This window comes from Microcebus murinus, chromosome 7 (genome assembly GCF_040939455.1).
Source record: "Microcebus murinus isolate Inina chromosome 7, M.murinus_Inina_mat1.0, whole genome shotgun sequence".
Lineage (NCBI taxonomy): Eukaryota > Metazoa > Chordata > Mammalia > Primates > Cheirogaleidae > Microcebus > Microcebus murinus.
This window is the reverse complement of record NC_134110.1, coordinates 81,811,656-81,824,521: the sequence shown is the minus strand read 5'-3', so window position 1 is coordinate 81,824,521 and position 12,866 is coordinate 81,811,656. Positions and strand designations below refer to the sequence as shown.

Here is a 12,866-nt window from a genome sequence, read left to right as displayed (position 1 = left end):
TCCTCAGATGTTTAGTAATATTTTTAAAAGCGAGTTCTACTGTATGATAATTAAAAAGTAAAGTTCAAAAAACTAATTATTGTTCTTTAATACCAATATGTCTTCCTAAAGATGGTAGTTTCTACCACAAGGACTCCCTTCAGCTCTGCTGTGTAGCTTTTCAAGTTTGGCTTCATGGCCCAGCATGGCACGGTGGTTCATGCCTGTAATCCTAGCACTCTGGAAGGCCAAGGTGGGAGGATTGCTTGGGGCCAGGAGTTTAATACCAGCCTGAGCAAAAGTGAGATCCCATCTCTATGGAAATAGAAAAATTAGCCAGGCATGGTGGCATGAGCCTAGAGTCCCAGCTACTTGGGATGTTGAGGCAGGAGTATCACTTGAGCCCAGGAGTTTGAGGTTGCAGTGAGCTTTGATGATACCACTGGATTCTAGCTGGGGCAACAGAGTGAGACTCTGTTTCAAAAAAAAAAAAGGTTTGGGTTCATGATAATGAGTCTGAGGTAGATTTGAGAGTTTGAGAGCTTGGGAAGGAAGCTGGAGTTCCTGAGGGCAATCTTGAGCTAGGAACTGAGGAGGAGAGATGGAATTGAAGAGAAAGGAGAGGTGAGAAGGTCCATTGAGTTGTATGAGAATAGGTTTCACCATGGATTAACAGGCAGTGGTATTTCCTGTGGTGGAGGAACCCAGGCATATTTTTAAATCAAGTATACCTTGTGCCCTATTTAGTTACTTTGCAGCAATATAAACTCTGGCTCCTTTCCACCTTCCCTTTTTTTAAATTTTATTAAATTTCACTAAATTTACTAATGTGGGTGGGTGTGTTATTCATTTGTTTGTTTTAAGAATAGTGAGAAAACTTGGAAAGAGAAACTTGGAACTATGAAGAATGAAATCCTGTTTTCCAACCTGACTTCCAATTCAGTAATTCACATTACACTGTGTCTTGAATTTTCTCAGAGCATAGAATGTAGGGTTCAGGTCTATCTTATCCTGTTCTTGAGTAGTAGGAAGGCCTAAGCTCAGAGCCAGATAACATTTTAGTTAAATATATATTTATCATGACAAATAGAATGAGATAGCTGCCTAATTGCAGACCCTAAATCCTCTAAAGGGTGGATGCAGACTGGCAGTCTTTTCTAACAAATGCTGAAATCCAAATGACAGAAGAGACCCAAAGGTTATCTAGCTCAATCTTTCCTTTGATCCTTGAATTCCTTTAAAACTTCCCTACACATGATCGTTTGTTTTTCCCCCTCTTGAACTCTTCCAGTGACAAAGAACTCAGTAACTCCTGAAGCAGCACATTTCACCTACGAAATTTAGCTTCTGCTCATAGCTGTAGGTTAATCTTTTAGAGTCTTATGGAATGACTGAAATTCCTGGTCCATGCGACTGTCCGTCTCTTCTGACTCTTCCCCTCTTCCGTTCCAGATTACACATTCCCGATTCCAATAACCAGATCCCTTAGAATATTTTGTGGGAATTTTAGTCATCCTGGATGTGTTCCTGGAATAATTTTCAGTTTTTCTATATCCTTTAAAGTATGACACCCAGACCCAGACATTTTCTGACCAGCGCGGTGTAGATACAGCGTAATCACCCCCATCTCAATGGTGCATTCATTCTAGTAACACAACCTAAGCTTTAGTCCAGTCATTCTTTGGCAGTAATATCAAACAACTTTTATCTGTGTTGCTACTTAACCCTCATCTTGAATTTCATTGTTTTTTTTTACACTCTAAAATAAGATCTTAGCAAAGGAATGGAAAGCTCATGAACTTACAAGTTAGAAAGTTTTTCATTTGTATATTGTCTACGTTATTTTGGTTCTGTGTCTTTGAGAAAGTCTGTTAATTCCTCTGAGGTTCAGTCACAACATTTGTATGAGAGTTGGATAGTGTCTAGTTGTTCAGTTTTATTTCAAGGTTTAAATGAGATAATATAGCATGATAAAATACTAGCATGATACCAAAAGTGTAGATCATTTTCCTGTTGTGCAACATGTTATCTTGGCCGGTGTTCTAGCCCATCAGCATTTTTCTAGGTGGATTTTATAATCCAGTGAATTAGCTTTTCTTCCCAGGGTTTTAACATACTTTCAAAATTTTCTTCCAGGTTATTGATAATAATGCTAATAGGACAAAGCAAGTTGTGATGTTTTCTAACAAGAAATCTTCCAAGTTGATGTTAACCAGTCTTTTTACTAATTAAAAAATGTAGACAAAGTAAAACATCTAGAATTCAGAGAATCACAAGAGCATTCTCATGCACAAAATGATCATACAAAGAATGCATAGTTGTAACATTAGGGAGAATACACATGCTTCACAGGTATTAGTATATTTAATGCTCACATTGACCCTTTTTAGTAGAGTGGGAAGATATCATTACCTTCATTTTACAGATGAGCTTAAAGAAGTTCACACATGTAGTAAGTAATTCACATCCCTTCCTCAATAACCATAAATCTTTATTTCAAATACCCATTCTAGAATATGAAAAGGTTTGTACCTTATTACTTATACTTTCTCCACATACAAAAATGCAATTGATTCATTCAACAAATATATATTTTTTTTTAATTTCAGAGTTTTATTGTATTGCACTAAAGGAACAGCAGGATGGTTATACAATTTTCTCTCTTATTCAGTTTTGAAAATCTAAAGTACTTGCAAATTCTTAAGAATACCTTTACCACCAGATTAGAACAGTAAGCATAATAACAAATTTCTTAATAAGTAACGTCTCACAAATAAAAACACATTTAAAATAGATTTAAATGCATTCTTCACAAGTAATTCAGCATATTTTTTAGATCATGTTCACTTATGCTTAAGAATTAAAGCAAGTATATTTGTTACTCTGGTGGAAATATGGGAAATCTCTCATTCATGCAATATATAGGGATAATATTCAAGTTGAAGGGAAAAAACCCCACTCTTATTTTTGTAAATGTACCCATATATAATCATCTACATGATAGATGAGGAAACCCATGAAGTTTCCCACGAGTCAGATATACATTTCCAGCTCATCAGAAGCACCTGATATCTATAGCTCATTTATAATTAGATATCCTTTCAATAAAACCAAAATGAGCCCTACCAATTCCTATAAACAAAAGCTTCCAATGGACTAAGTAATTAATGCAATCATTCAGAGGATTATGGCTGTTCCTTAAGGAGTGCAAGTTCAAACCTGTCAATACCAGAGGTAATCATTTTATATCAATTTATACATAATTCCATTTAAATTCTTTATCTGAGTATAACATATGAAAACAGTCTTTCCACAAGCAAAAATGTGGAAACATTTAAAAAATAAGGAGTCATTTTTTTTAAAGTAACTGATCAGATGCCATAGGCTACTCTTGGAAACAGGATCTTGCCGGATAGAATCCCTTCATCTGGTGGCTTTTTGCATGCACTTAACTGGACCGAATCTTCTGTGTGTTGTTCTAAGAGCTCACCAAAACATAGATCATGCTGTATAAGTGGTAAAAAAAAAATGCTAGAAGATAAAAAGCTAATTTGCACCATCCTTCTTTCTGACAATATGCTAGAATATCTGCATTCATGATGGTTATAGGGTCATAGAGTCCTGGTCCACTCATCACTGGTCTACTCATATACCTCCAAATATGATAGGCCTAGAGGGGCATATTGAGACCCAGTGTAAGCCACTCTGCTGCAAAAAGAAACATGACACAGAAGAAAGCATGGATGAGGTACTCTGGAAGTACAAGAGGATTCAGGGTATTACACTGGTCTATGGGATTCTTGTAATCAGTCTTCAGCTCATCAAATGCTATAATGTGCCAGATGGCAAAGAAGATGAGCGCGGTGGTGAGCAGCAGCGCCAGCATGTAGCAAAAGGCCGCGAACATGAACGCCATGGCCAGGGAGGAGCAGGCAGCAGCGCTGGTGCCAGCGGAGAAAGCTACAAATATTTATTGAGCATCTACATATGCTTGACACCGTCCTTGCCATAGAGGAAAATAGCAAAGGTCTGCCTGTTGCTTTGATGAATATTTTGGTGGAAAAGGAGGACAATAAACAAAACAAATAATATGACAAGTGATGATAACATACTTAGAAGAAAATAGGAAATGGAACTTGTGGTGGCATGAGTGATGGCGGTGGCGCTCCTGTCCATCAGAGTGGTTGGGAGAACCCTCTCTGCTGAGCTGCCATCCATGTGAGGCCTGAGGAAGCTGAGCAGATCTGAGAAACCTGCAGGCCAGGCAGCGAGATCAGCAAGTTCAAAGGTGCTAATGTGGAAGTGTGCTTGGCTTGTTTAAGTAACAACACAAAGGTCAGTGAGAGCAGGGTGGAGTGAATGACAGAGCTGTGTTGTAGCAGAAAACAGATCGGGTAGTGGAGGATCACACCATGCAAGGGCTTCTACGACATGGAAAGTGTGGGTTTACCACTGAAGGGGCGTCAGCAGAGAAATGACATGATCTGATTTATATTTTTAAATGTGTTCTCTGTGGCCAATACGGACTGGAGAAAACAAGGATGGAGTAAGAGAGGCCAGTGAATGGCTATTGCAATAATCCAGAAGAGATATAATGTTATTTAGACTACCGTGCAAATGATGAAGGTAATGAAAAGCGACCTTTTTTTTTTTTTTCTTGATATTTTGGAAGTAGAGCCTCAGGATTTGCTAATGATATTGCACTTGGGATATAAGGGAAAGAGAATAGGAGTCAATAATTATTTTTTTCTAGAGTAATAAGAAGAATGGAGTAGCGCTTTACTAAAGCTGAGGGTCTGTAGAAGGAAATGCAGATTTTATATGTTTTGAACATATTAAGTCCAAAACATGGACATATTTTTTGGACATATTTGTTGTGGACATTTTGAGTTGTAGGTGCCTATTACATATATTCACCTGGGGATTATGAGAAAGTCTTTGCATAAGAGTCTAGAATTCAAGTCTGGAGAGGTCTGGGCTACAGAAAAGAAAAGTTGAGAGAGTTCAGAGAATAGATGGTGTTTTAGGCCATGAGCGTGCATTGGAGTGCACTTAGGGAATGAGAGGAGATATGGGGGGGGGGAATATGAAATACTGAATCTGCAACATTCCCACACAGTCAGAAAGATGAGGAACACTCAGGGATTGAGACTGAGATTGAGAGGCAGTGGCCATGGGCTAGAAAGCAAGACAAAACAAACATTACAAATGGTAGAAGCAATTTCTCGGTATCATTGACTGTAGTTCATACCAGCTAGTATTCACAGGACTGAAACCCAAAATACTTGAGCTTATTCAAAGTTGAATGCTTTCTTATAATTACTCCCTCATCTTGGAGTATTGCAACCAGGAACATTTTCCTGAGAATTACACCACAGTGTGTGCTTCATGGCTCAGTCTACCTGAGCTAGAACAACTCTGGCTGGATCTAGCTTCTACCTGTTTTTCATCTCCAACTCCTGTTATTAGCTAAAATGAAGCTCTTATTCCTCATCTCTGCCACCCATGTAGCAGAGCCAAACCTGTAATTCCCAGGAGACAAAGAACAGAAATACAGATTCCAGCTCATAAATTTATAAACAACCAATTGTGATGTTAAAACCTAAATACTTTTAGACATGTGTGGTCACAGTGCTTTGTTTGTCAATCTCATTTTATATAACCTGGACCAACAAAACTAACGAGAGGGGAAGCACATAGATATAAGGTCAGTTCAAGGGTTCAACAAAGTGCTCAAAATGATAGACGCAGCAGATAAAATGCTTCACAGGTTGCTAAGATACCTTAATCTGGGAAAAGAATCAGAATTAAGTTTTTGTTAAGAGGTTTATCATTCCCTATCCTGATCCTTTGATAGAGATAGTCTATTGGAATCTTAGCTTTGCAATTATACGGTTGGAGTAATTGGGGAAAAGTTAAAAAAGGGTTTGAACAAGAAAGATAATAGCTTAAGAATTTGAGAAGTCACTTGGGGAGAGTTGGGTCATCTTGAAATTGCTTTAGGCAAGTTTAAGCTGTTTAGAAGGTTTTTCTCTTTGTAAAGGAAAAAAAAAAAAAACCTTAGCAATAATATTCTTCTGTGTGGTTTTGCTCCTGGTGGTCTATTATAGTTGAGTAAAGCAATCATAAAACCCATTTAATTAAGAAAAAAGGAACATTAATAAATCTAGCTTTTATTTGTCATTTGGAAAAAAATTCTGTTTTTGCACATTGTACATACTGCTATTTACTTCAAGCCATTTAATTTAATTTTAACTTGGTAAAGAAAAGATTGTATTTCAATCCTCAATCATTTAAGGAAATGTCAGTAGACAGCATTTGCATATTTCGATTGCAGAGTTTGAAAAATTTGTGTAAATTTTTATTTTTATATAAGCCTATTATAAGAGTTATGTAACCAAGAGCTTTCATATGTCTTTTATTCTGATTCAATTATTTATAACTTGTCCTATTTGCTGGTAATTTATTCTCTTTCTCTTGATAGATGGGAGAGGTATGTATGTGTTTATGAACCATTGAGAGTGAGTTGCAGATATGGTGACATTTTATCTCTATCCTCATGCATAATCACAGCACAATTACCAAAATCAAGACATTTAATATTTATACACTATTATTACCTAATCTGCAATCTATATTCAAAATGTGTCATTTTTGCCAATAATATACTCTATATAACAACAATAAGTTTTTACCAATCCAGGATCCATTTCAGGATGATATGTTACCTTTTAATCTCTTTTTCCTTTTTTTAATATCTTTTAATCTGGAATATTTCCTCAATCTATATTTGTCATATGACTTTGAAATTTTTGAAAGAATAAAGGCCATGATTTTTAATAACAGTAGAGAGATGTATAAATATATGAAATATAAATAGATGTATGTAGGTGTATTCTGGCTTTACCCACTGAGAGAGACTGGAAGTAATGACACCTCCCTGGCCATGTACGCACCTAGCACCCAGATCTTGGTTTCTAAACGCCATTTCCCACTAAAAGATATCTGGGTTTTTTTGGAGAAATGGCTGATTACTGCACTGGAGCTTAATATTATGCTGGAATCAAGAAAAACAAATAAGAAAAAATTAAATCACACTACATAATTATAGATTGGGAGAGGTGATATAATGAAGTGAGGATGCTATATTAAAAAAAAAAAAAAGGCCAGCTTCTGTCACAGTGGCCAGGGAAAGACTCTGAATCAGTGTCATTTAAGCTGAGACCTAAAGAAAGAAAAAGTGTCAGCCGGTGTAAAGAATGTGGGGAAGAGAATTAGGCATAAGGAACAGAAATCAAAAAGACTCTGTTATGAAAAAGATTTCGTTTGCTCACAGATGAGAGGAAGGCACTGTGGCCAGAGCATGGTGCTATGTAATATTGTGGGGGGGTTGGAGATGGCAGTGGGATATGAGAGTGGTATTACATGAGGTTGGAAAGATAGGCATGAGCTCATAAATGAAGGAATTCAAATTTTATTCTAGGTGGAATGGGAAAGCCTCAGGAAGATTTAACATGGGTAGTGACATGATCTGACTTATGTGTTAAAAAGATCACTCTGGCTGCTTTGTGAAAAATAAATTAGAAGGGGTTTTGAGAATGGAAGCAGAGAAACCAGATAAAAGACTATTAAGAAAGCCCAGGCAAGAAATAATGGTGGCCCACGCAAGGGTGGTGTCAGTAGAGATAAAAATATATGGATGGATTCATACTACATTTTGCGATGACAACACCAAGATTAATGTTAGATTAAATGTATGATGTGGCTGAGGAAAATGGAAGGTTAAAGGCCAATGTCCAGGTTTCTGTCTTGGGATCAAGCTTAGAGAAGAAAATCACCAGCTCCATTTGGGCATGATAATTTTGAGATGTATTTCAGATACCAGATGGAAATACTAAATAAAAAGAAAAATTTACAAAAAAATCTAAAGGCCCTATAGGCTTTTCTTACCTTTTTATGAGATTAAGATACAATACTTAAATGAGAATAACTGCATCGTTTCATTAAAAATAAAAAGTTAGGCCGGGCGCGGTGGCTCACGCTTGTAATCCTAGCACTCTGGGAGGCCGAGGCGGGCGGATTGCTCAAGGTCAGGAGTTCAAAACCAGCCTGAGCGAGACCCCGTCTCTACTATAAAAATATAAAGAAATTAATTGGCCAACTAATACATATATATATAAAAAAATCAGCCGGGCATGGTGGCTCGTGCCTGTAGTCCCAGCGACTCGGGAGGCTGAGGCAGAAGGATTGCTTGAGCCCAGGAGTTTGAGGTTGCTGTGAGCTGGGCTGACGCCACGGCACTCACTCTAGCCTAGGCAAGAAAGCGAGACTCTGTCTCAAAAAATTAAAAAAAAAAAAAAATAAAAAAAAAAAAAATAAAAAGTTAAAGGAAATCTTATTAATAGTTACCTTCAGATTTTCTGGAAGTTTAAATAGCACTATGTAAGCTCGGGAAAGATGAAATATTGAGATTACCTACAATGATTTAAGGGGAAAATTATAAGAAAAATTAATTTTCTAAGATAGTCTGAAGAGCTACAATTGAATAAAGGGGAATATAAGTTAAACATCAGAAATAATTTTCTGAGCAAGAGTAATTCAAATCAGAATGTCTTTTAAGGGCTTATGAAAGCTCCTTCAACTGAGACATTAAAAATGAGGCTATATAAAATCTAGTTTAAAAGGAAGAAAAATATATTACAAAGCAGAGAGAGTAAATGTTTTAATAATGCTTTGTAACGTGTTATTAGTGTTTATGAAACCCAATCCAACGAGTTAAATGTTCTGCCTTTTTCCAAGTGCTCTTTGTGTATTTTCTTACAATTGGTAAAGGTGAAGTTAAATGCACCAATGTAATTTTTTAAATGCCATTGCTGGAAGTTTTTATAATACCGAGTAGAAAATATTAAGGGAGCATATCTCATGCAAAATGGGGATGTGCCAAAGAAAGTCAGGAGAAAATTGGATTACCAACCTCAGGAAAAGAAAAAGAATATTTGCCTCTACTTGAGTGAAGGGAAAATAGATTTTAGAAGAGTATAACATTTAGCTGAAAAGATGTTGTAGCTGTTATAAATAGATGAATTTGATCTTAGTTGCAAACAATTTTTATTCCAAAACAACTCTCATAAATACACTTTATGTAAATATAATGTATTTTTTTAAACTGACACATTATTTCCATTTTTAAGATTAGATCTTGAAATTATATATATTTATTTTGTTCCATTAAGATTATTCCACTTTTACAGAAAAGTTGCTTGGAGCAAATTATATTCTTGATACAGAGCAGTGGTAATCTTTTTTTTATTGTACATAGGCATTTAAAATATTTTAATAAAATTTATTGTAATATACAATTTTGATGAAGGTAGTGATTGAAATTAAAAATAACTGTGGCATTATTTATGTGTTGATTCCCCAATTTGCTTCCAAAAGGATTTGAAACAGAGTGAGGCATTATGAATCTGGGAAGCACAAAGCATCTCTGTCATTAGATAGCATTCCAGCTCAGTAAAAGGAGAGATGTGAGAGCTGTTTAAATGCCATGAAAAAAATCAATGCCGAAATGAGTAATTGAATGATGTTTGCAGGGGCTGAGTAGGTCATCATTAGGCTTGATATGATCGTAACAAAATTCCTAGAGTTCTTCAACCTAATGTACATGATATCCAGTAAGACTAGAAATTGCATTCACTGCTTAGATTTACATAGTGTTTTAGAGAATTAGTATATAGCCATCAGGCTAATATGAAGTGGAAGAAGATGGAATAATCAAACAGTAAGATAATCCAGTGACAATGGTGACCTTTGCAATGTTGTAATTATAAGATATTACTTTCTTGAGAAGCTCAGAAAATGCTTTATCACTAAAAGGAAGGCCACCGACCTCGTAAAATAGAATAAAAAACAAAATCCAACATAGCCAATAATGATACTGGAGAGAACTTCCATAGTACATGCTTATGATAGAAGGTTCTATATAGGGAGTAAAATAGGTAATCTTACTTAGTACATCATGACTGGTGCAGAATCCCAGATGAATATCTCTGTAATTATTAACTTTTATGTCATAGAACCAATGCAGGAACTTCCACTTCAGGCACTCCATGAAGCTACAACCTCTCTGAGAATAGAGTGTTGGTCCTTCCTCTTTTCTTAGCGATGTTGTTACATCCAGATAATGAAAAGCAGGATGTATCTATCCAAGACTATATACTTTGTTTTGTTTGAAAAAGTGTCAGTGAAATTGTTGCCTTCTAATAAAAATGTTTTTCCAGATAAAGTAACTTTTAAAAACCTTTTCAAAATTTGGAAGAAATGCTGTCTAAATGAGAAAAAGAATCAACTTCTCTTTGAAATTGACTTGATTTATGAATGTTTTTCTAATAATAAATTATATTTTTATCCTAGCATAAAGGACCTTAAAATGGAAATCTGGAAGTCATAATTCTGTTTCCTGTTCAAATATTATTTTCTACTGGGCCCTGGCCAAAAATTAATTATAGCTTAAACATAGTTAATTGTATTTCTACCTACCTCAAGGTATACTAGAGTAATTAATGAGGCAGAAAGATTAACTAGAACAGGAAAATATAAAAAGTATATTTTATTTATTTTGATTATACATTTGAACCATATTTATACATTTTTATAACTATAGAAATATAACATATTTCTAAATTATCCACATTTTATAGAATTTTAGAATACTATTTTTATATTCAAAAATACAATTCCTGTTGAAAACGCTAAGCGAATTCAACATTAAGACAAGTAAAATAAATAATATCCAATCTAAAACATTTTATCATTTGTTATTTGAGCAGTTGCAGTAAAATCACCAGAGAGAAAGATGTAGTTGCAGCCATCCACTGTATTTTCAAGATGCTCAGTAACCACGAAATGAATTTCACATCAAGACCCTAATGAGAAAAAAGATTCCAGAATAATTTGCTACTTTTCGAATTGGATGTGAATGAACAAAGAAGGCAGATCATTTCTAAAAACAACATCTCATCCAATGAACTGAATCCTTACAATCTTCGCATTAGGAGTCAACATTTGAAAAAAAAAAAGTATGCAATCATTTTGACATGTTCAGGCAATATTTATTTTGAATATAGTCCATTTCTTTCAGACAACAACAATCATAACAACAAACTCTTTCATTTTGCTTATTTTATAGGATGAGTAATAACAGCAGCCCTCCCAAATAAAAACTCAGGACCTAAACATTTTCCTATGAACTTGTTTCTAAAAGAAATGGTGACAGTTTTGCCATCCCTTCTCCATCTTCCAGAAAGTCATGTATAATTATAGCTATTATCTCTGTCTGTGATCATCCACTAATATCTTCTCTTGATAACTTTTTCATCAGTTAAGTACTCCACGTTTTTGTTGTTATTCAAAATATTAGTATTGGACTTGTGTTCTGATTAGTTCTAAATGTGGCTATCTTTCCTGAACGACTGGATCCAAGGTGCCTATGTTCTGACTAAGTGAGTCATTTACCTCTTTAAACCCCACTTTCTTATTCATAATGTGAGGATAATAATTGCATGCACTTCATAGAGATTAAGTGAGTGTCGAATCAAACAATGAATGTAAAACGCTTGTAACAGTGCCTGACATTCCGCAAGTACTCAATATATGTTTATTACATGCAAACTATCACTGTGCCTAACACACAGTAAATAATAAAGTTGAAATTTAAGCCATTCCTTTTCTCTATATCCCTTCAGTATCTATGGGCTCAGTTACTTCTTAGTATATGGCACTTGTTTGTATTACTTTACATTAGGGTTTCCTAATATATTAGGGTTCTCTTAGGTGTTCTTTTTTCAAAAAAAAAAAAAAAGTATGTGGGAAAATGAGTTTAGAAAATGCAGGATAAATTTAAACAATGTTCTCAATTTTGTTAACATGCATTCTAAATCTCCAATCGCAGCTATGAAGCTTTCCTAGTACCTACTTCACTATATAACCAACTCTCACATCCACCATCTTTCTTTAATACACTTTTACCAATGTTGCCCTATAATTATTATCTGCTGGCTCAGTTAGACATTAGTTGCATATAGTTGCATCATGAGGAGTGATTGGTTCTCCTATAACTCTTACAGGTCTTGTAGTATACCATTTAGGGTTGGTAAGACTGTGGGGATTTTATTTTATTTTTCTTATATATTTAGTGTATTTTTGTTTTTGTTCTTGTTTTTTTGTTTTTTTTTTTTGTTTGTTTTTTTTTCAGAGTGGCCCAGGCTAGAGTGCAGCAGCAGCATCGTAGCTCACTGCAGCCTCAAACTGCTGGGCTCCAGCGGTTCTCCTGTCTCAGCCTCCCAAGTAGCTGGGACTATAGGTCTCGTCAAAACTCCCAGCTAATGTTTTCTACTTTTTGTAGAGATTGGGGGGCGTGGCGGAGTCTTGCTCTTGCTCAGGCTGGTCTTGAACTTCTGGTCACAGGTGATCCTCCTGCCTCTCAGCCTCTCAGCTTCCCAGAGTGCTAGGGTTAAAAGGTGTGAGCCACCATACCTGGCCCACATTTAGTGTTGACTGATGGGGCCACCTCCTTCTCACCTGTCTCTCAAACCCAGCAGTGTGGAATTTGCCTAAATATAGAATCTCTGGAATCATTTACCACCTCTCTGAATATGTGTGTGGCTCTCTCCACATTTGTTAAGAAAGCAGAAATCCTTGCCCATGAAGAAAATTCCTCCTACCCTCCTCAACCTTTCCTATTTCTCCAGTCCAGAAGTGTAGGCTCCCATTCAAATTCTCCATTTGAGGGCCAGATTTTGTGCAAGGAAATCTAACCTGACAGAAATCCCATGAGATCTCTTCCAGAAATTCCTAAGTAGGTGATCATCCATCAAGGCTAGAATTTT

At 35.8% G+C, this 12,866-nt stretch overlaps 1 pseudogene; it reads right to left on the bottom strand.

Moving 5' to 3' along the window:
- Positions 1 to 2,571: 2,571 nt before the first annotated feature.
- Positions 2,572 to 3,934, bottom strand: LOC142871943 (protein cornichon homolog 1 pseudogene; annotated as a pseudogene).
- Between the last annotated feature and the right edge of the window lie 8,932 nt (positions 3,935 to 12,866).